This window comes from Carcharodon carcharias, chromosome 16 (assembly GCF_017639515.1).
Source record: "Carcharodon carcharias isolate sCarCar2 chromosome 16, sCarCar2.pri, whole genome shotgun sequence".
Taxonomy (NCBI): Eukaryota; Metazoa; Chordata; class Chondrichthyes; order Lamniformes; family Lamnidae; genus Carcharodon; species Carcharodon carcharias.
The window spans coordinates 102,297,480-102,321,143 of NC_054482.1; the positions used below are offsets into that span (position 1 = coordinate 102,297,480).

At 41.5% G+C, this 23,664-nt stretch overlaps 1 protein-coding gene across 3 annotated transcripts in view; it reads left to right on the forward strand.

The window, feature by feature from the left end:
* The first annotated feature begins 11,109 nt into the window (after window positions 1-11,109).
* The window catches only part of tgfbr3 (transforming growth factor, beta receptor III), a 223,875-nt gene continuing 211,320 nt past the window's right edge, over window positions 11,110-23,664 (forward strand). For 2 of the 3 annotated variants that reach the window (XM_041208042.1, XM_041208044.1), the window contains exon 1: window positions 18,514-18,789. The gene's annotated coding sequence lies outside the window, so the exon portion shown is untranslated. Of the gene's footprint in view, window positions 11,198-18,513; window positions 18,790-23,664 lie in introns of those variants that run through there. The other variant, XM_041208043.1, reaches the window with a different exon arrangement.

Below are 23,664 nucleotides of genomic sequence, written 5' to 3' on the forward strand. Positions count from 1 at the left end.
GAAGGAACCCACCCTTGGGAGCCTGCACTGGGTTTGCTTGTCATTGCTACCTTCATGGCGAGACCCCACCCACCACTGGATTAATACAGTGGCAGTGAGGAGGCCCTTAAGTGAACATTAATCGCCCACTTAAGAGCCTCAATTTGCAGCAGGGTGGGAGGGTTGCCCATAGACCTTCCTGCCCTAGACTTACTCGAGGTGGAGGTGGGAACATGGCAGAGACCCCACCTGTCACCCTCCCACTTGATTAACTGCTGCCCCACCCCAAGCTCACCATGAGGGAGGGCACAAGATTCTGCCCCATTCCTTTTACACTGAGGAGTTTTCTGCAAAAGATAGTGAATCAGATCTTTATCATGGTAAAACTCACCAATTTTATTAAATGTAGAGCAACAAACTCCATGTGTTTTGCAGCACTTTGTGAGGAAGTGGATACAGAGCATAATTCTGTGCTGATTCATACCGAGGGGCAATGGCTATTTTGAGGTGTAATACTTACCCCATATATTTCATTTCAAGGAAGATGTGTTTACCAGCTGATAAAACACCTGAACTGACCATTGTGCTGAAAGATGATTTGTCGAAGGCTAAGTGGGAATGCATAAACTGAATAAAACACTACAAGGTTTTTTTTTGCCCAACATGAAAGAATTGATGCATTCAGAAAAGAACTAGAAGTCTTAAAAGTTCATGTCTGTGAGGGAAACACAAACATATTTGAGCTCTTACAGTCTTTCATTCAAGAATTAAAATTTGATGTTGACATAATCAACCCACAGCTAATACTGCATTTCCCAGAATTCTCAATGAAACAATCTGCTACACATTTTGGACTACAGATCCCTTTAGTAAGAATATTGAAGGTAAACTGTCGCTTTCTGTCTCTTCAAAACTATTAGGAGAGCTCATTGACATTTTATCACACAGCTCCCTCAGAACCAAGTTCAATGAGATACTTTGGTGTGAATGCTCTAATGAACATAACACTGCTTCTATTGCAGCATTGAAGGTGTTGATCCCATTTAGTACAACCTACTTATGCAAAGTTGGATTTTCAGCAATGACATCAATGAAAGCAAAGAAATTAGGTAAAAGGGTAGGTATTTTTTCTCTGAGGGTCATGAGTCTTTGGAACTCTCTTCCCCATGAGTAGTGGAGGCAGGGTCACTGAACGTTTTTAAGGCAGATTCGAAGATAGATTCTTGACTAATAAGGGAATCGAAGGTTACCAGGGGTAGGTGGGAATATGGACTTGAGGCCACAATCACTTATTGAAGGGTGGCTCGAGGGGCCAAATTGCCTACTCCTGTTCCTAATTTGTATGCTGCTATGTGTGTAGGTCAGTGGAGATGCACTTAAACGTTTAGGAAGATATTTCATTTCACTCGGCAAATTACATTCCACTGACAAAGAAAGACTATAGGAGATAAATGCACCATCTGTGGCTAAGGAGGTTAAAGATAGTATTGAATTGAAAAGAAAAGCCTACCGTTCTGCAAAGATAAGTGGTAAGTCAGAAGATTGGACAGAATTTTGTTATGATCCTGGGCAACAACCCAAGTTTTTGATACAATCCGGTTAGGGACCAGTAACTTTTTGTTTGATGTAGACAAAATTTGAGATCCAAGACACTTACTAAGTGAATAAAGGCACAAGATTCCATAGATTTTGACCAAATGGAAATAAATTTTACAAGATAGAAAGATAAAACAATTTATATTTATCTTATACCCTAACATTCAGGGTTAATATGAGGCACATGAATTAACAAGCAAACACAGCACGCTGCCCAATAAATGGCAGATTCGACCAAACAGATTCCACAGATTTCTCAACAACCCACCCAGACGTTAATTAACACTGTCAGTCAACCAATCTCATTGAAACTCTGTCTCTCTCACAAGAGATTCCATTCTTCATCTTTGAAGGTCTCACCTTGGAATTCTGTCCAAAAGTCACTCCAACTTGGACAGCTTCAACAATGGCCCACCTTGCCGGGTTTCAATCTTGTCTCCTGAGACTCTATTCCTCTGGATTCCTGAGTCTGCACTTCAAGCATCAAATCACAAGCATAACTTTAACTCTTTGACCACGCTGAGCACAATACTACTACTGCAAAGGGGTACCTTTGCCTCAACAGCCTGCAGCATAGAATCACCAACCTTCTGCTGCCTTCTTTGATCTCCAGGGCTTCTCCTGAGCCCTAATGACTTCAAGTCAGCCAACCGAAGCCCTTTTTTCTGCTTAGAGCCTCTTCCTCTGCTCCTCTCTTTATTAATTGGGAGCTCTCCCAGTTCCCTGTCTGAGACTCCCTTTTGGACCTCTCCCTGTCCTCTTCCTACCTGTCCCTGCCTGTGACTCTTCTCCAATTATGGTACGCTGTGTCTGGATCATATGATTGGGGTTTTTGCACCATTGTTTTCTTCACTCAGGCGCACTGGGCTCATGCTCAGCTAAAGAACTACAAATGCCAGATTGTGCATGCGCCGCCTGCTTCCGGCATGCATATGCACGGAAGACCTGTCGGAACTTGGAGTTCCCGCCCCCCATTCGCCAATAAGGTAAGTTTGGAACTCATAACAATTTTTAAAAAGAATGACTAAAAAAGTAATAAGGGGGGAGAAATTGAAGAATGAGAGAAAGCTAGCTAGATATATAAAAACAAATAGTAAGAGTTTCTAACATCATGTAAAAAGGAAGAGAGTAACTAAAGTGAGCATGGGTCCTCTAGAGAGAAAGTCTGGAGAATTAACAATGGGAAATAAGGAAATGGTAGAGGCACTGAACAGATATTTTGTGTCCGTCTTCACTGTAGAAGCCACAAATAACATCCCAAAAATACTTGTAAATAAAGAGGTGAAAGGGAGGGTGGAACTTTAAACAATTACTATCGCCATGGAAAGGGTGGTGAGAAAACTAGTGGAACTAAGGGTTGACAGGACACCAGGACCCTGATCTTTATCCTATTTTCCTAAAAGAAGTGGCTGCGGAGATAGATGCATTTGTTGAAATTTTCTGAAATTCTCTAGTTCTGGAAAGATCCATCAGTTTGAAAAATAGCAAATGTAACTCTAATTTTTATACAGAAGAAAGAATACTTATGTTGTGTTATGGGTGCTTGCAGAATTGTTATAACATGGGAGGGGGACCTCAGAAGCAAAAAGGTTGAGAAGCCCTATTCTAGATGAATTTCACTGTGGATCAATGTCTCAGTTGCCTTTGCTTCACAAAAGAGGCTATTGCCAAACTCTGAGCCAGATTGTGGATTCAAGTCCCATTTCCAGGACTTGAGAACAAAATCAAGGCTGACAATCAAGTGCATTATGAGAGAGTGCTTCACTGTTGGGAGTGCTGTCTTTCGGATGAGACATTAAAACCGAGGACCTGGCTGTCCTCTCAGGTGGATGTAAAGAATCCCATTGCACCATTTTGAAGAAGAACAGTTGTGTTATCCCGGGTGTCCTGACCAATATTTATCTCTAACTCAACATCAGAGATGCAGATTATCTGGTCATTATCACATGGTTGTTTATGGGCACATGCTGTGCGAAAATTGTATGCCATACAATTCTACAATACATCAGTGAATACATTTCAAAAAGTACTTCATTGGCTGTAAAGTACTTTGAGATGTCTGCTGGTTGTGAAAAGCACTATATAAAGACAAGTATTTATGTGTCTGTTTTTTTTTTATTTGTTCATGGGATGTGGGTCTCGCTGGCTAGGCCAGCATTTATTGCCTACCCCTAACTGCCCTTGTTCAGAGAGCATTTAAGAGTCGACCACATTGCTGTTGGTCTGGAGTCACATGTAGGCCAGACCAGGTAAGGACAGCAGATTTCCTTCCCCAAAGGATATTAGTGAGCCAGGTGGGTTTTTAAATTCCAGATTTTTTTATTGAGTTCAAATTTCACCATCTACTTTGGTGGGATTCAAACCTGGGTCCCCAGAGCATCACCCTGAGTCCCTGGAATACCAGTCAGTGACAATACCACTATTACCAGTCCAGTAGCCTAAACATTATGTTGATTCAGTAATATAACCACAATACTACTGTACCCATAATGCTTTCCTGTTTGCCTTCTCAGTTGTATATAAAAGATCCCATGACAATTTCAAGGAAGAGCTAGGAAATTCTCCATGTCCTGGCTGATGTTTAACCCTCAACCAACATCACTGAAATAGATTACCAATCACTTATTTTAGACTCATAGACCCGTCAATGTTTACAGCACAGAAGGAGGACATTCAGCCCATCGTGTCTGCGTTGCTTAACAAAGATCTGACTATACTAATCCCATTTTCCAGGGCTTGGCCCATAGCCTTGGAAGCCAAGGCAACGCAAGTGAATATCTAAATACTTCTTAAATGTTACGAGAGTTTCTGACTCAACCACCCTTTCAGGCAGTGAGTTCCAGGCTCCCACCACCCTCTGAGCTAAAAAATTTCTCCTCATCTACCTCTTACCTTAAAACTATGCCCCCTGGTTATTGACCCCTTTACTAATGGAAGAAGTGCTTTCCTATCCACCCTATATATGCCTCTCATAATCCTATACATCTCTATCAGGTCCCCTCTCAACTTTCATTGCTCCAAGGAAAACAACCCCAGCCTATCCAATCTTTCATCATATCTCAGACCCTCCAGCCCAGGCAGCATCTTGGTAAATCTCTGCACCCTGTCCAGTGCAATCACATCCTTCCTATAATGTGGTGGCCAGAACTGCATGCTGTACTCCAGTTGTGGCCTAACCAGCATTTTATACAGTTCCAGCATAACCTCCCTGCTCTTGTATTATATGCCTCGGCTAATAAAGGCAAGTATCCCACATGCCTTCTTAACCATTTTATCTAGCTGCCCTGCTACCTTCAGGGATCTATGGATATGCACACCAAGGTCCCCCTGATATCTCTTCGCTTGCCTCCCTCAACAGCCTGGGATACATCTCTTCCGGGCCTGCAGATTGATCTACTTCTAAGGCCGCTGAACTCGCTAGTACCTCCTCTCTCTCAATGTTAATTTCCTCTAATATTTCACAGTCCTCCATCCTGATGTCTACAGCTGCGTTGTCCTTTTCCATTGCGAAGACCGACGCAAAGTATTCATTGAGGACTATACCCACGTCTTCCAGTTCCACACACAGCCTCTACGGTCCCTAATTGGCCCTACTCTTTCCCTAGTTATTCTCTTGCGCTTTATATATTTAAATAACCCCTTTGGGTTTTCCTTTATTCTACCCACTAATGCTTTTTCATGCACTCTCTTACCTTTCCTGATTTCTTTTTTAAGTTCCCCTTTGCATTTTTTATATTCCTCTAGGGACTCTGCCATATTGAGTCCTTGGTATCTGCCATAAGCTTCTCTTTTTTTTCTTAATGCTAACCTTTATGTCCCTTGACATACAGGGGTCTCCAGACTTGATCCTCCCCTTTGTCTTTACGGAAACATATTTGCCCTGTACTCTCGCTATTTCCCCATTGAATGCGTCCCACTCCTCTGACACAGTTTTATCTGCAAGTAGCTGCTCCCAGTCCATTTGGGCCAAATTGTATCTCATCTTAGTAAAATTAGCCCTTCCCCAGTTTAAAACTTTTATCCCCAGCCCAACCTTATCCTTTTCCATAACTATCCTAAATCTAATCGAGTTATGGTCACTATCTCCAAAATGCTCCGCCACTGATATGCCTTCCACCTGACTGGGCTCATTTCTGAATATTAAGTCCAGAATTGCCCCCTCCCTTGTTGGGCTTTCTATGCACTGGCTAAAAATGTTCTTTTGATTCCTTGATCAATATTGCAACCCCCACCCCTCCTCTTCTATCCCCCTTTCTATCTCATCTGAATAACCAGGAATGTTGAGATGCCAATCCTGCCCTTTTAGCCAAGTCTCGGTAATAGCTATGATATCATACTCCCACATGCCTACCTGTGCCCTCAGCTCATCTATTTTATTCCTCAGGCCCCTTGCATTTAAATATATTCCATTTAGCCTTGCTAAAACCCACTTCTTTCTTATCTAGCCTACGTTTCCTCTGCCTTCCACACTCACTTACTAGCATTTTAACTTCTAATTCCATCTCAGCTTCTCTCCCTTCTGAACTATTTTTCAGGATCCCATCCCCCTGCCAGTTAATTTTATTACTTTTTGTGAGAGCTTGCTGTGTGCAAATTGGCTGCCACAGATCCTATACTACCACGGTCACTACACTTAAAAAGTAAAGTGATTTGGGGTGCCCCAAGGCCTGAAAGACACAACATAAATACAAGTATTTCTTCTTTCTTCAGCCCTCTGTTTTCACTTGACAACCTTCAACAATACAACCATTGATACTCTCTTGCTTGAACATCTCCTGGATTCACTCACTCTCACTCAATCACTCAAATGTGGACACTTGTTTGTTGATGCTACAAGCTGATGCCATCCTGTCTACAAGTCAATTTCAACTTATCACAGGACCTCATACTTCAACTTTGTATAATGTTAAATCGTCTCCTCCCTTTGCCCTATTTATGTTCAGGACATATATCTTCTAATATCTGCCATGCCTATCCAACTTACATTCCCTTTGTGTCAATTCATGTATTTTGGCTAATGCTCTGGATTCAAGTCTAGTACTATTCCCCCAGATCTCCAAATCTAGTAAGGAAGGTGGGATTAGGTGGGTAGTTCTTAGTCAATTAGCATGGACATGATGGGCTGACTGGCCTCCTGTGTCTTAATTTTTCTATGATCTCTGTGATTTATTCCTGGAACCCCTCTTGAGCCTTTCTGTCCTCCTCTCCTGTCACTGTCATGCTATCTTTCCTTTCTCCCTTCTTGGGTATTTTAGGTTAATTGGGTACTTCCAATTCCTTATCCCAACCCATAACTAATTCTTATCTTCCTACTCTCTGTAGATAAAACCATAGCCAACCTCTATGTCTGTCTCAACATTCTCTGAAGACACCATCAAGGAATCTGTTACCTCCTCCCTCTCTGACTTGTCCATTCAGTTGACAGATTGGGGTTATTCTCACAAAACATTTCCTGTCCCTCTTAAAAACAAAAAACTGCGGACGCTGGAAATCCAAAACAAAAACAGAATTACCTGGAAAAGCTCAGCAGGTCTGGCAGCATCGGCGGAGAAGAAAAGAGTTGACGTTTTGAGTGCTCATGACCCGTCAACAGAACTAGGTGAATCTAAGGAAGGGGTGAAATATGCCATCCTGTCTACAAGTCAATTTCAATTTATCACAGGACCTCATACTTCAACTTTGTATAATGTTAAATTGTCCCCTCCCTATGCCCTGTTTATGTTCAGGACATTTATCTTCTAATATCTGCCATGCCTATCCAACTTACATTCCCTCTGTGTCTATTCATGTATTTTGGCTACTGCTCTGGATTCAAGTCTAGTACTATTCCCCCAGACCTCCAAATCTAGTAAGGAAGGTGGGATTAGGTGGGTAGTTCTTAGTCAATTAGCATGGAAATATTTCACCCCTTCCTTGGATTCACCTAGTTCTGTTGAAGGGTCATGAGGACTCGAAACGTCAACTCTTATCTTCTCCGCCGATGCTGCCAGACCTGCTGAGTTTTTCCGGGTAATTCTGTTTTTGTTTTCCTGTCCCCCTTGCCCAAACCCACTTCCTTCAGCTTATTTCATGGCAAACACTTTCTTCCATCAGTTACCTTTGCACTTCCAAGCTGCCAAGTGCCTATTCTATAGCTTTTCATTCACCACAATACTCCTGCAGTCATTGATGTGCTCCTACCACTTCCCTCACCCACACCTTTGATGCCTTTGTCCTCTGTAAGACATTTACTCTCTCAAATATTGCTTGTTCCCCCTTGAATGGCCCTCTTCTTCCACTCTAATATTCAAGGGCGCAAACTTGAGTGTACCTGGCACACAACTGGTTTAACATTTCCATCACCACATTTGGCTGGATGACTTGAAGTGCTATTTGGCCTCACTGTCCTCTGCCAAAATCATTCACCACTCCAGAATCATCCTAAACAGCAAAAATAATCCCAGCATCTTTTATCCACTTATCATCCACTTTAACCCCTCTCTCCTACTCCATTCATCCTTATATCTAACAGCAAGTGGGAGGAGCTCGTATTTTTCTTTGTCACTAAGATTGAGACCATCCCTTTAACTGCATCTCCCTTCCTCTAGATTCCCACATCCCCTCTCCCTGATCCATATTTTTTTTTTGTTTCTCTCCTATCCCCTCTCATACTTTCTCAAAGCTCATCCTCCTTTAACACAACCTCCAAACCTGCAACCCCTGCCACACAGAAAGACAAGATGCAGATGCATGGAAACACCAACACCTGTAGGTTCCCCTCCAAGTCATACACCATCTTGACTTAGATCTATATCGTCATTCCTTCACTGTTACTGGGTCAAATTCCTGGATAACAACACTGGATATTCCTACAATACACGGATTGCAGTGGTTCAAGAAGGCAGCACACCACTGCCTTCTCAAGGGCAAGTAGGGATTGGCAATAAATGCTGGCCTAGCCAGCAACACCCCCATCCTATGAACGAATATATTAAAAAAAAATTTCCATGAGCTCCCTTTTCCCCAGTCCTATCAAACTGCTATCACATAGCTCCCCTTCCTGACACGCATGCCAGTTTACATTGCACTTGGTTATCTCTCCTCAGTAACGGTTCCCATACTTTCAAAACTGCAGTCACCACTGAACCCCCTACCACACAACACACGACTTAAAAACCCAAACCCCTCCATCCTTCTATTCCTTGGCAAAATCTTTGAATGTGCTGTTACAATATCGAAATGGCTTTGATCAATCACAAATTAGATCCTCTGAACATGGTGCATTTTCTCTCATCTTCTTCGATCTGTCTGCAATTTTTGACATGCTGACCACACCATCTTACATTGTCCAGCTCATTGGGACTGCCCTCTCTTTCTTTCGCTCTTACCTATCCAGTTAAACATTAGGAAGACTAAAGCCATTGCCTTTGGCCCTCTGCCACAAATTCCATATTCTTGCTATCAATCCATCCTCCACCTGGCCAATATCTCTGTCCATCTGGAGTAATGCATCTCATTTTGGGTACCAATCCTCAGGAAAGATATATTGATCTTAAAAGGCATTCAGATTCATCAGAATTATATCAGGGCTTAAAGGGTTAAATTATGAAGACATTATATAACTTTGCTTTGTTTTTCCTTGTGTTTAAACAGTTGAGAGGTGATGTAATTGAGATATTTAAAATAATAAATAGATTTGATAGGTATTTCCTCTAGTGAGGAAATACAGAACAAAAGGTTATAATTTTAAAATTAGAGCTGGTCCATTTAGGAGTAAAATCAGGAAGCACTTTTTCACATACAGGGTAGGTTAAATCTGGAACTTTCACTCGAAAGACTGTGGATTATGGCTGAACTGAAACTTTCAAGACTGAAATTGGTACATTTAGATAGATATGAGTATCAAGAGATATAGAACACATGCAAATAAATGGAATTGAGGTACAGATCTGTCATGATCTAATTGAATGCCAGAACAGGCTTTAGGGGCTGAATGATCTGTTTCTATGTTCCTATGTCTCAGATTTAATTCTAAACTGATTTCTGACATTGTATCTACTCCATCACCAAAACTGTCAAATCTGTATTTGACTCTTTCTCAGCCCATATGCTGTTGAACTCACCCATGCCTTATTCATATTCTTTCACTGTTATTCATATTCTTTCCAATTTCCCCATCACACTGGTACTTGCTGACCTACTTTGGCTCCTACATTTCCAATTTAAAATTCTCATTCTTGTGTTTAAAGGCCTTTATGGCATTTCTGCAACCCAACTAACCTTATTAGCTATTAGAATATTCTGTTCCATAGGCTCAGGAGTCCTCCAGTTTGCTCCACTATTGGCAGCCACACCATTCAGCCAACTAGCCTCCACACTCTGGAATTGCATCCATTATACCTCTCCACCTCTATTTCTTCCTTAAGACCGTCCTTAAAACCCTCATCCTTGACCAAACCTTTCCTGGCACGTGTCAATATCTCCTTCTGTGGCTCAATATCTGTTTTTCTTTTTATGCCTCTAACATTGAATGTGATACAATATATAAATACAAGGTTTTATTTTAATGGTAAGTATAGTGTTTCATAGTATATGCAATTTATTACTATATTTTCCTCCTCGAGGATTTTTGCAGCAACAGAATGATGAAAAACAGATTCAGTATGAAATTCTTCTAAATACATACAAAAATATTTATTCATGTTTCCACTTTTCCCTTATCTTAAAAAAAAATCAGGCCTCCAAAAAACATGACTGGCTTAAAGTCACGGTATCGTTATAAAGAAAAGCATTTATCATAGTATCACTATCAGTATCCATAACCTGATCTTTCTTGTTTTGTGGCATTATCTCGCAGTATTAATAAATAACAAATTAAATGATGGATTTCGAACAAATTATTAATTAAAGGTACAACTGTAATATTTATATTTATGTTTTACCTAATGGGTGCACAACAATAATTGTCTTCTCGTCCTTAAATACATTCGTTACGTAATGCCACAAACAAGAAATATAATCAATTAGTAACAAAAACAGAATTACCTGGAGAAACTCAGCAGGTCTGGCAGCATCGGCGGAGAAGAAAAGAGTTGATGTTTCGAGTCCTCATGACCCTTCGACAGAACTTAAGTGAGTCCAAGAAAGAGTGGTAATCAATTAGTAATATTGACATCGATAAACTGATGGAGGTTTTAAAACAAACATATCTTCAAATTATTCGCTTTCGTCGATGGGGGGGGGGAGTTTGGATAAATTATTAATCAATTAATTTTCTTCTTGTCAAGCGTAAACAAAATTAGGTAAGGGTTCTTAAAATAGTTAGCGCCTTTTTCTATGTGCGTCAGTGGATAGTAACCATCCGGCAAAGGACTGGCGTTGTATTGCGTTTGTTTTCCAGAAGATGGCAGCTTAACACTAGTACAACAAGCTCTCTTGAAAACAGTCCACCCTACCCACACTCCCGTATCTCAGCAGTCCGGTGCAATGTTGTTTGATTGCACTGATTTGTCCAAACCACGAAGTGACATCAACTGTGGGATGTGTTTTCTTCTCGCAGCTCTCTATAAAGAGCTGCTTAAAATTTAAAACATAAATATAAGCTCAATTGCTACAGCGGAATCTGGATTTCACAACTCTATAGGTAATTCATACTTAAAGAAACTACTGGCGACAAACTTAATGGGGCATTAATTCGAAAGTTTTTTAAAATCATGATTTATGTTTGTGTTTATACGTTTTGCTTTTTATCAGTTTGATGTTCTATATTTTACAGATTTAACATATCTGAAACTATTCAAGTTACATTAATAATGTTTGAATATGGTTTAATATTAGTGAAAGAAGATCTTGTAACATTAACCACATTTATAATCGTCAGAAGCATAGGATTTTTCTTTATTTACCCAACCACTCGGCTAGCAAGTTAGGAAAATCGTGCAGTGATAGTGTACAGCTTGAGATTGTTTTTAATTGATGTTTCCATTACTCCAGACAGTACATTTTGTTAAAATAATGCGTTATGTGACTGTTTTTGCAACTATCTTCGATGGGTGTTTTGTTCAGTGCCCTATCTATTCCGTTTGTCTAGGCGCGCGTTGCTTCCTTGTTTAATTTCTGAAACACATCTTGCGGACGTAAAATAGAATTAAACCACTTTTTTGTGAAAGTGAATGTGCTTAAGGGAGAAAAAAATGTTAATAACTTCCTGTGTGAAGAACTTTCAAAAATTCCGAAATTCCCAGAGCCCTTCTGCTTTTAACAAATACTTCCCTCACGGTTAACGTATGTTTTATCTACGTGTTAACTCTTCATTGTATTCGAAAATATTTGGTGCGACTAACTTAAAAGCAAGGCTGAATAGTTTTCATAATAAAATAAAATAATACTGCAGATATTGGAAAAACTCCATGTCTGGCAGCATATGTGGTGGAAGAAACAGAGATAACGTTTGGAGTCCAATATGACTCCTCTTCAGAATTGGTGAGGTAGGAATTTTTTTAAGCATTCATGGGATGTCGGTGTCACTGACTAGGCCAGCATTTATTGACCATCCCTAATTGCCCTTGAGAAGGCGGTGATGAGCTGCCTTCTTGAACCGCTGCAGTCCATGTGATGTAGGTACACCCACAGTGTTGTTAGGCAGGGAGTTCCAGGGAAGTACCCAGGAACTTCCCTTGGAGGGAACTTCCAGATGGTAGCATTCCCATGTATCTGCTGCCCTTGAGCTTCTAGGTGTTAGCAGTTGTTGATTTGGACGGTGCTGACTAAAGAGCTTTGGTGATTGTCTTTAATACCATTATTACTACTCCCTTTGCCTGTAATCCATGACATCTTTGCCATTTTATCTCCCCTGCTCTCTAACTCATCCCTGGCCTTCTCTTTTGCTCCCCCGGCCCCCCCCCCCCCCCCCCCCAACAGCCCCACTTTACAATAGCATAAAACCCATCAAAATCTTACCTCTCATCAATTCCGAAGAGTCATATTGGACTCGAAATGTTAACTCTGTTTCTCTCTCCACAGATGCTGCCAGACCTGCTGAGTTTTTCCAGAACTTTCTGTTTTTATCTTGAATAGGTTGTGGTTAGTGCCCTTCTTAAATATCAACTATTAATTAACCTGAAAAGTTGATAACAAACCTGAGCTCATATTCCAAAATGTAGTGTGATGTTTGATGTTATCTGAGCTTTATCAGTAGGCCAGCCACTATCACATTCATCCATTATTCAGGAAGTAATACTTTTACACAAATCAGCCAAGTATCCTTCTGCTGTTGATTTTAGTATTCGCCACATGACTTGAGATATTTGCTTTTAATCTTCCGAGCAGTTACATTGTATGCTCTGCTCCGGCTGTGCCACCAACTCTAATCTTGCTTTCTTCCTTCGCTCCGCTTCCATTTAAGATTTGGAGAGAGATTTGCTTTGGTCACTATGTTTTGGGGACATGGTAAATTCCATCAAAAAAGCATGTGTTGTGTCAATATATATGCTTTTTGAGTAGAATGTATTCTTTTAACACACTTCTTTAACACTCATTCAATTGGCAGAGGGCCATTTTATGTTCCAACTAAAAAGTTAGACATATACATCTACTAGTCCCCTGGTTGTACAGAACTTGAGCATTGCTGTAAAAAGAGACATGCTGTGCAAGCTTTTTGTCTTGCACTCATCAGGACAGATTTGCAAGAATACCGAATCTCAAAGGGAACAACAAATTATACTGCAATATAATTTAAAAACATTTTCAGCAATATACATCTGCATTTAAACTCCTGGTGTATTAATACATCATGAAATACTGATTATGGTTCAATAGACTAAAACTGAAGAAAAATTATTCAGGGTCCTCCTTAACCAGATGTTGAAAACCCCTGTCCTATAGCATACCAGCAATTTTCAAATGTTAGAACATAAAGTGTGTAGCTCAAGTCTAACAAGGTTGTACTGACACTCTATAAATCACTGGTCATTATTTTGCCCAGTCCTAAGAAAATACATAGGACTATTGTAAAGGCTCAAGGAATACTACTGGGTCATCAGCCCTTGAACTCTATACATCAGCTAAGAGAACTGAATCTGTAATTTCCCTTTCATTACCAGGGGTGCAATGGGGGTGCAGTTTATGAGGAGTACTTTCTTTGTTACATATTTCTCTGCTGATTTGATCTTTAAAATAAATCTGCTTGAAGATATAAGTTTTAATCTTCTACTCTAGTCCTCATGGAGCCATATATTTTAACAGCAGCAACACTTTGGCTAATTGGGTGCCCCAGACTCCAGAAGAAATGTCAGGTTAATGTACCTGTACTCTATCAGCAGTTTTGTAAAGAAAAATATTAATAGTACTGCAGTACTTTCAGTACTTCAATAGAAGAGGCAAGAGCCATGAAAGACATATATGAACTTGAAACAGGATGAACATAAGATAATGGATCTAGTGGGGTTAGTAGTCTAGATAATGCATCTCCCGCGCATCCGCCCTCATGCCTTCTCCTCCCTCCCAGAAACATGATAGGGCCCCCCTTGTCCTCACTTATCACCCCACCAGCCTCCGCATTCAAAGGATCATCCTCCGCCATTTCCGCCAACTCCAGCATGATGCCACCACCAAACACATCTTCCCTTCACCCCCCTTATCGACATTCCGTAGGGATCGCTCCCTCCGGGACACCCTGGTCCACTCCTCCATCACCCCCTACTCCTCAACCCCCTCCTATGGCACCACCCCATGCCCACGCAAAAGATGCAACACCTGCCCCTTCACTTCCTCTCTCCTCACCGTCCAAGGACCCAAACACTCCTTTCAAGTGAAGCAGCATTTCACTTGCATTTCCCCCAACTTAGTCTACTGCATTCGTTGCTCCCAATGTGGTCTCCTCTACAATGGAGAGACCAAACGTAAACTGGGCGACCGCTTTGCAGAACACCTGCGGTCTGTCCGCAAGAATGACCCAAACCTCCCTGTCGCTTGCCATTTTAACACTCCACCCTGCTCTCTTGCCCACATGTCTGTCCTTGGCTTGCTGCATTGTTCCAGTGAAGCCCAACGCAAACTGGAGGAACAACACCTCATCTTCCGACTAGGGACTTTACAGCCTTCCGGACTGAATATTGAACTTAACAACTTTAGGTCGTGAGCTCCCTCCCCCATCCCCACCCCCTTTCTGTTTCCCCCTTCCTTTTTTTTCCAATAAATTATAAAGATTTTCCTTTTCCCACCTATTTCCATTATTAAAAATAAAACCCCACTAGAGCTATACCTTGAGTGCCCTACCATCCATTCTTAATTAGCACATTCGTTTAGATAATATCACCAACTTTAACACCTATGTGTTCTATTGTACTATTGTCGTTGACATCTTTTGATGATCTGCTTCTATCACTGCTTGTTTGTCCCTACAACCACACCCCCCCCTCCACCTCTCTGCCTCTCTATCTCTCTGCCCCCCACACACACACCTTAAACCAGCTTATATTTCAACTTTCTTGGACTCGAACTCAAGTTCTGTCGAAGGGTCATGAGGACTCGAAACGTCAACACTTTTCTTCTCCGCCGATGCTGCCAGACCTGCTGAGTTTTTCCAGGTAATTCTGTTTTTGTTTTGGATTTCCAGCATCCGCAGTTTTTTTGTTTTTATAAGATAATGGATATTATTTAAGGAAAGACAAACTTGATTTACTCAGTGCCTCCCAAACCTTCTTATAGTCAATGCAGCACTTTAAAAGTGTGGTCACTGTTTTAATGTAGGAAATGTGGTGGCCTATTTGTGCACAGCAAAGTACAATACGATACTTGCTAATTAATCTGTTTGGTAATTTGGTGGAGGAAATGATATTGGTCAGAATGCCTGGGCGAGCTCCCCCGATATTCTTTGAAATAGTATCATAGATTCTTTCAGTTCTACTCGAGAGAGCAGATGGACCCTCCACTTAAAGTTTCATCTGAAAGATGACTATAGTATTCACTCAGTATTGCATTGCAGTGCCAGCTTAGATTTTGAGCTCAAGTCACTTGTGTGCGATTTGAATGCGCAACCTTTTGATTCAGCCAATGCTGACTACTTTCTCCCAGTTTTCACAACAGAAGAAATGAGTAACATGCCCTCTGCAGACAATCTTTTATAAATCAGATGTAAGTCCTGGATTTGCTAACATTGCTTAAAACATCTAAATTATCAGGAATATTTGGAACAGATTTATAAACCCTTAAGAAAGCAGGCTTAGAAGATTGGGAATCGGCTAATGTAATTGTCCATATTTATAAAGGGTACAAAAGACAGGCAGGGAACTACAGACCCACTGGTTTTATTTTAATATCAATTATCACGTGTAAACAAGGATTATCCTAACCCAGGATCTGGCTATCATTGCGGATTCAAAAGCCGAAGTTCCTGGATGATCAACCTCCAAGGAAGGGGTAATTAAAGTAGATACCATCTTTATGATGTGATCTACAAGGATTTGCAAAAACCATTTGATGGAGTTCTACACAGAAACCAATCAGTTAAGTTCAAAGCTCTGGTATTCAGGATCTTAGAAATGGATAAGGAAATTGGCCAAAGGGTAGAAAACAAAAGGTACTTGTCAGGGAAGTTATGTCAGAGTAGTGAGAGAGGGGAGTAATGAGTGAGGTTGTAAGGCTTGAGTGTTAGGACCACTATCTCTAATTTAAAACAATGACCTAGGTTCAAAACCTCAATGCAAATTGGTCAAACTTGAAAATGTAACCAAACTGGAAGTGGCAGAGGAACAAGAGCTTGAAATGAGTGGACCAAAATAATTAAGTGAATATTATAAGAATTTAATGCAGTAAGATTTTCTGTTCATAACAATTTTAACCATGTGTATGAAAATGCTCAAAAAGATAACGACAAAATATTCCCTCATGGAGTGTTTATTTTCAAACGTGACATGCTTCAAAATAGGTGATATTTGTATATCAGTCTCGCACCAAATTGAGAAGTTTATTACATTATGTTTTGCTTAAGCAATTTCCTTACTCTCCAAAATCTCAATTCAACATTTTTACCCGTCCTCTTTTTTTATACTTTCACAGAATGTAGGCATTGCTGGCTAGGCCAACATTTGTTGTCCATCCTTAATTGCCCTTGAGGTGGTGATGGTGAGCTGCCTTCTTGAACTGCTGCAGTCCATGTGCTGTAAATATACCACAGTGCTTTGTAGATGGTGGACAGGCTTTGGAGAGTCAGGAGCTGAGTTACTTGCCACAGAATTCCCAGCCTCTGACCTGCTCTTGGGGGCACAATATTTATATGGCTGGTCCAGTTCAATTTCTGGTCAATAGTAACCCCCCAAAATGTTGATAATTGGTAATTCAGCGATGATAATGCCATTGAATGTCAAGGGGAGGGTTAGATTCTCTCTAATTGGAGATGGTCATTGCCTGGCACTTGTGTGGCACAAATGTTACTTCACACTTATCAGCCCAAGACTGAATGTTGTTCAGGTCTTGTTGCATACGGACATGGACTGCTTCAGTATCTGAGGAGTCATGAATGGTACTGAACATTGTGCAATCATCAGCAAACATCCCCAATTCCAACGTTATGATGGAAGGAAGATCGTTGATGAAGCAGCTGAAAATGGTTGGGCCTAGGACACTACCCTGAGGAACTCCTGCAGCAATGTCCTGGGACTGAGATAATTGAGCTCCAACAACAGCAACCATCTTCCTTTGTGCTAGGTATGACTCCAACTCGTGGAGATGTCCTCTGAATTCAGTTTTGCTAGGGGTCCTTGATGCCATACTCAGTTGAATGCTGCCTTGATATCAAGGGCAGTCATTTTCACCTCACCTCTTGAGTTCAGCTCTTTTGTCCGTCTTTGGATCAAGGCAGTAATGAGATGAGGAGCTGAGAGGCCCTGGCGGGACGCAAACTGAGCATCAGTGAGCTGGTTATTGCTGTGTAAGTGCTGCTTGATAGCACTGTCAACAACATCTTTGCTGGTGATCAAGAGTAGACTGATGGGGCGGTAATTGATTTGTCATGCTTTTTGTGGACTGGCATACCTTGGCAATTTTCCACATCATCAGGTAGATGCCAGAGTTGTAGCTGTACTAGAATAGCTTGGCTATAGAGGCATGGCTAGTTCTGGAGCATACGTCTTCAGTACTATCAGCATAATGTTGTCAGGGCCTATAGCCTTTGCAGTATCCTGTGCTTTCAGCCATATCACGGAGTGAATCGAATTGACTGAAGACTCGTATCTGTAATGCTGGGGACCTTAGCAGGCAGCTGAGCTCAAAGATGGTTGCAAGTGCTTCAGTCTTGTCTGTGGTAAGTATATTTCTCTACTTAAAAATGCTAACGTACTTAATTATTTCCAAGTGCTCCTCTGAAACTTGAGCAGTGCACAAGTGCAAGTTTCTTGCCGACTGATAATTACTGATTGTTCATTTGTGAAAATACCAAACCTGTACGGGATTCCACCCACACCCCCCGAACTGACAAGAACATCAATCATTAGGCACACGCTTCAAGGAGCTCACGTTTCGTGCCTTTGCTACAGGACGGAACAAGCTCTCCCAACAGAAGGCAAGCTGCAGGCTTGCAGGTTTTGTTTACAAAGCATTTCTGCAGCCCTATTCCTGTGGCCATTTCCCCGCTCCCTCCCTTTCTTACCTTCTTAACTGTTTAACCCTAAACTGCGTTCCGCTCCCCGAAAGTCATCGCAAAATATTAATTTCAAAGCCTAAGTCCGCTACAACTATCCTGAGCTATTCGGTGACACCCCATTCTTCATTCTAACATCGCCTGGTTCAGCGCGCGCTCTCTGTCCGGCCACGCCCCCCCTCCCCCGGCGACCGGATCCTCTAATCAGCGGTCTTGCTGTTGTGGGGGGGGGGGAGGGGTGTGCGGAGTTGGGGGCGGGGGTGGGGGGGAGGAGGGGCTGAGGTGCTCGAGAGTGGAGCAGGCGCAATGGGGGCATTAGTGCCTCTCGCTTGAGAGCCGGAGCATGAGGGTTGGAAAGTGTGGGCGAGTTGAGAAAAAACGAGAGAGAGAGATCCCGTTCCAGCAGCCGCCAGGGGTCAAGCTGACAACCTCACGCTGTGTGTTGGGACGGGGCAGCTCCACCCTGACACTTTTATTTTCGTTTGAAAGGCTCTGCCGATAACTACAGTCTAAGGGTTAAATCGTGGGGGGGGGGGCTTCAGACTGGGGCCTTGTGAATGTGTTTTCCGCTGCGTCCGGTCAGCCTTTGACAGCTCGAGGTAGGTGTACATGGTCCATCTACTTGTTGTGGATGGAGAGACTTGATCTGAACTTCTCTGGAAGCTGGAGAAAAGTTGCAGAGCGTTCTGTTTTCGGAGCACTAACTAAATCTGCAGGGCATAGTTCTGTATGTTTGTGTGTGTGTGTGTGTGTCATGTTGCTGCTTATATTTTTTCACGGAGGTACCATCGTGAGAGTTTTTTGGGGGGTTTTGATCAGTTGCATCCTTCACGTGGCACCTCTTCTTCCGATTGTGAAGGAATTGAATTAAATCCGCTGCATTTTTCATCATTTGCAAGTTTTCGGCATCGGTTCTGAGGCATTGGAGCTGAACGTTGCAGAGGAAAACAGTACCCAAAATGATTTTTTTTATGTTGGCCGTTGTGTGTATGTGATCTTCCAGCACTTTTTGCATGGTTAACCTATCAGGTTGTAATTTCAGCCTTGGAAATCGTTGCTGCAGGTATTTCATAATACAGTTTTATTTCTGAAAGCAGTTTTTATCTTCTATCAGTTGCACAAGAGGGCAATTTCTCGAATTATTTTCTTTTATATGCTTTTTAAGTTAGGACTTTTACCCTATTACAGTGGAATGGATAAACAGAAAATACAGTGTTATCTTTAAGAAACATATTAATCGATTTCAAAATATCATACTGCGAGAAATCGGAATCACATAGTATCAGTTAAGGGACCCGGACACGTGGGGTAGCGGCTGATGAGTAGTTGATTGTTTTGAGTTTTCATGGAACAACTAAATCGATGGTAGCCATTTCTTTTATGATACTATATATATAAGGCTTATAGCCGTAATATTGGGTTTTATGTGCTGTATAGGTATGAATTAGAATTAAATGCATCAGCTATGGTATCTGTGATTGTTGTTAAGTATTAATTTGTGTTACTGACGTGGATAGTGTGTCGATAGTAAGAATTACAGTTATCACTTTTTAAAAAATTGCAATTGGTGAGTTTATCGTTTTTAAAAAGTTCTGCTGGAAGTCCTGAAATGGTCAAACAGCCCTAATTATTATAGATGACAGTTATATTATCTTATCTGACCTAGAGAGATATGGCAATGATGAAATGAAGCAATAGATTAAGGAGGAACATCAACCAACTGTAGAGACAGATGGTTATATTGTACCTGTTTGTTTGGCATCGGTATGAATTTGTTTTATTGAAATGCAAGCAAGCAGTAAAGAGTTATACTGTGCTCCACTGTTTGAAATTATATTTGGAGTTATATAATGCTTTTCAGGATTTCAGGCATTTCAAGCTTCACAGGCAGTGAAATACTTTTTGAAGTGTAGTGACTGTTATAATGCAGGAAATGCAACAGCCAATTTACGTACAACAAATTCCCACAATCAGCTGAGGTAATGACCAGACAATCTGTTGGTTGAGGGATAAATATTGATCAGGACACTGGGAGAATACATCTGCAGTAATAAGCAGGGCCTTGGTTTAATATGTCATCCTAAATACAGCATTTCCAACGCTGCAGCATTCCCTCTAGTACTGCAGTGAAGTGTCAGCCTGGATTATGTGCTCAAGTCTCTGGAGTCTCTGGGATTGAGCATAACCTTCCAACTCAGTTGACAGTGCAACCACTGAGCCAAGACACTCTCAAAGGTGAAGTTGCCTACGTCTACAATGACATGTAACTGCTAGTGAAACTTTTAAACTATAAAAAGGGCTGAAGTGTTAAATTAAGATGGAACAGATTGTCTGGACTCTGTAAATGTTGGGAGAGTTAGTGTTGCACAGGTTACAATTAGTCTGCAAGAAGTACAAAGATAAAGCAGTGCACGATACTCTAATCCATATGCTCTCATACTGGATGCAAAGTGCTGATTTGATACTACTTCCCGTCAGTTATACTGCTCATTTTGTGCTGTTTCTTAATGGGGACATTTTTAAGTGGAAACTACTTCATAATCAATGTTGGAGTTCAGTTGCAAACACACAACTGCGTAGGACTCAGGCCTGCAAGAGAGCATCGTTCAGAAAGAAAGGTGGTAAAATCAGATCTTGAGGGGGAGAGCGAGATTCATCATGCTTTGTGTGACCAAAACCTGAGAGAGGAATGATGTATGGGACCAGAGCCTGACGGAGAAACCTTGCTATCAAGGACAGAAATATACACCCATAGGAAACAATGATGGTTCATAACCATTCCGACACACTATTGTCAAAGTGCTTTAGAAAAGAGTTAAAATGCCTTTGTGAATATTTGTTGGCCCTAGGGTGGCATCTGTTATTTGTGATGTGCAGTGGTAGAACAGTCATGTTGTCAACTACACAGCAATATAAAGTCAGGGTAAAGAAACCTGCACATGGAAATATGCAAAGCTTCTCTCCCTGGGAAGTCATTTCTTGATGTTAGTTGGGAAGTGTTTTAATGTGATTGGGAGTTATTTATTCACCATTTCTATGTCTGTGCACCTAAAATGACTTCAATTTGTGATGCTGTATAAAACTGAAGTGAGCGGATGTAATTTAAAAGAGGAATAAGCTGAATTTGGATTTTATGCCTTTAAGTGTGTGAATAAAGATTGGAGTATTATTATATAAAGTATTTGCCAGTACTCAGCCAGCTGCGGACTAGAAGGTACATTGGATACCTCTTGCTTGGCTCCCTGAGATGAGGTTCTTAAAAGGGCACCATCTTAGCAAAAGGGTTCAATGAAATCTTTGTTTTACAGTTAGAGCACTGGTATAAATTTAATATACATTACTGTAGCGTGTCATTGTTGAAAAATATTACAGGACTGTTCTGGTGCACCTTCTAATATCAATGAAATATTCTTTTCATGAAGACACGCCTCTTTAAATACTATCCTTAAACTGGCCAGCAATTAGATTGCTGTGGATGCCATCTGCTGGTAGTGAAATTGATGAAATATTACTTGTGCTTGAAAATTTTGAGTGATACTGGTGAAATTGGTTATAAACATTTGCAGCTGTAACTTTGCATGTTATCAGTCCACTTGGAGGAAACACTGAGGGCGGCAAGGGTGCAGAGGGTACTCTGGGTGGGGGACTTCAATGGCTCAGTAGCATCCCTACAGACCGAGCTAGTCTAATCCTAAAATACATAGTTGCCAGACTAGGTCTGTGGCAAGTGGTGAGGGAACCAACAAGAGGGAAAAACATACTTGATCTCATCCTCAGCAGCCTGCCTGCCACCGATGCACCTGTCCATTACAGTATCAGTAGGAGGGACCACAATCTTTGTGGAGACAAAGTCCCGTCTTCATATTTAGGATACCTTTCATCATATTGTGTGGTACTACCACCACTTTAAATGGGATAGATTTTGAACGGATCTAGCAACTCAAGACTCGGCATCCATGAGGCGCTGTGGGCCATCAGCATCAGCAGAATTGTACTAATCCGCATATCCCCCCACTCTACCATTACCACTATGCCAGGGGATCAACTCTGATCCAATGAAGAGTGCAGGAGGGCATGCCAGGACATCATGGCAACATTTGATTAAGTGTGGTATCAAGGAGCCCTAGCAAAACTGAAGTCAGTGGAAATCAGGGGAAAATTCTCCCATTGGTTGGAGCCATGCCTAGCACAAAGGGAGATGGTTGTGATTGTTGGAGGTCAATCATCTCAGTTTCAGGACATCACTGCAGTAGTTCCTCAGGGTAATGTCTTAGACCCAACCACCTTCAGATGCTTCATCAATTACCTTCCTTCCATTATAAGGTCAGAAGTGGGAATGCTCGCTAATGATTGCACAATGTTCAACACTATCTGCGACGCCTCAGATACTGAAGCATTCAATGTCCGAATGCAACAAGACCTGGACAATATCCAGGCTTGGGCCGACAAGTGGAAAGTAACATTTACATTGCCAGGCAATGACCATCTCCAACAAGAGAGAATCTAACCATCACCTCTTGACATTCAATGGCATTACCATCACTGAATCCCCCACTATCAACATCCTGGGGGGGTTACCATTGACCAGAAACTGAAGTGGACCAGCCATATTGATGGCAGATGCTCTGAGGGTGATTTTCCAATCTTCACTAGATACAGGGGAGGTATTGGAGGACTGGAGAAATGCAAACATAGTTCCATTGTTTAAAAAGGGATCAAAGGAAATGCCAAACAATTATAGGCCAGTTAGTCTTACATTGGTGGTGAGCGAATTGGTAGAATCAATCCTGAGAGATAGGATTAACTATTGTGTGGAAAGGCATAGACTAGTCAGGGATGGTCAGCATGGATTTGTTAAAGGAAGGTCTTGCCTCACAAATTTGATTGAATTCTTTGAGGAAGTGACAGGAAGGGTTGATGAAGGTAGTGCAGTGGATGTTGTGTACATGGATTTTAGCAAGGCATTTGACAAGGTCCCACATGGCAGATTGGTCAGGAAAGTAAAAGCCCGTGGGATTCAGGGTAATGTGGCAAACTGGATAAAAGGTTGGCTTTGTAATTGGAAACAAAGGGTAATAGTTGATGGATGCCCTTGCGAATGGAAAGTTGTCTCAAGCGGTGTTCCACAAGGCTCAGTGTTGGGACCCTTACTGTTTGTGTTATATATTAACGATTTGGACGTGAACGTCGGGGGCACGATTTGGAAATCTGCAGATGACACAAAGATTGGCCGAATGGTGGATAGTGTAGAGAATAGCTATAATCTCCAAAATGATATAGATGGATTGGTGGAGTGGGCGGTAAAGTGGCAGATGGATTTTAACATAGAGAAGTGTCAGGTCATACATTTAAGGAGGTCAAACAGTTACAGGGATTACAAAATAAATGGGAATATACTAAGAGGTGTAGATGAAGTGAGAAATCTTGGCGTACAAGTAAACAGGTCCCTGAAGGCAGCAGTTCAAGTAGACAAG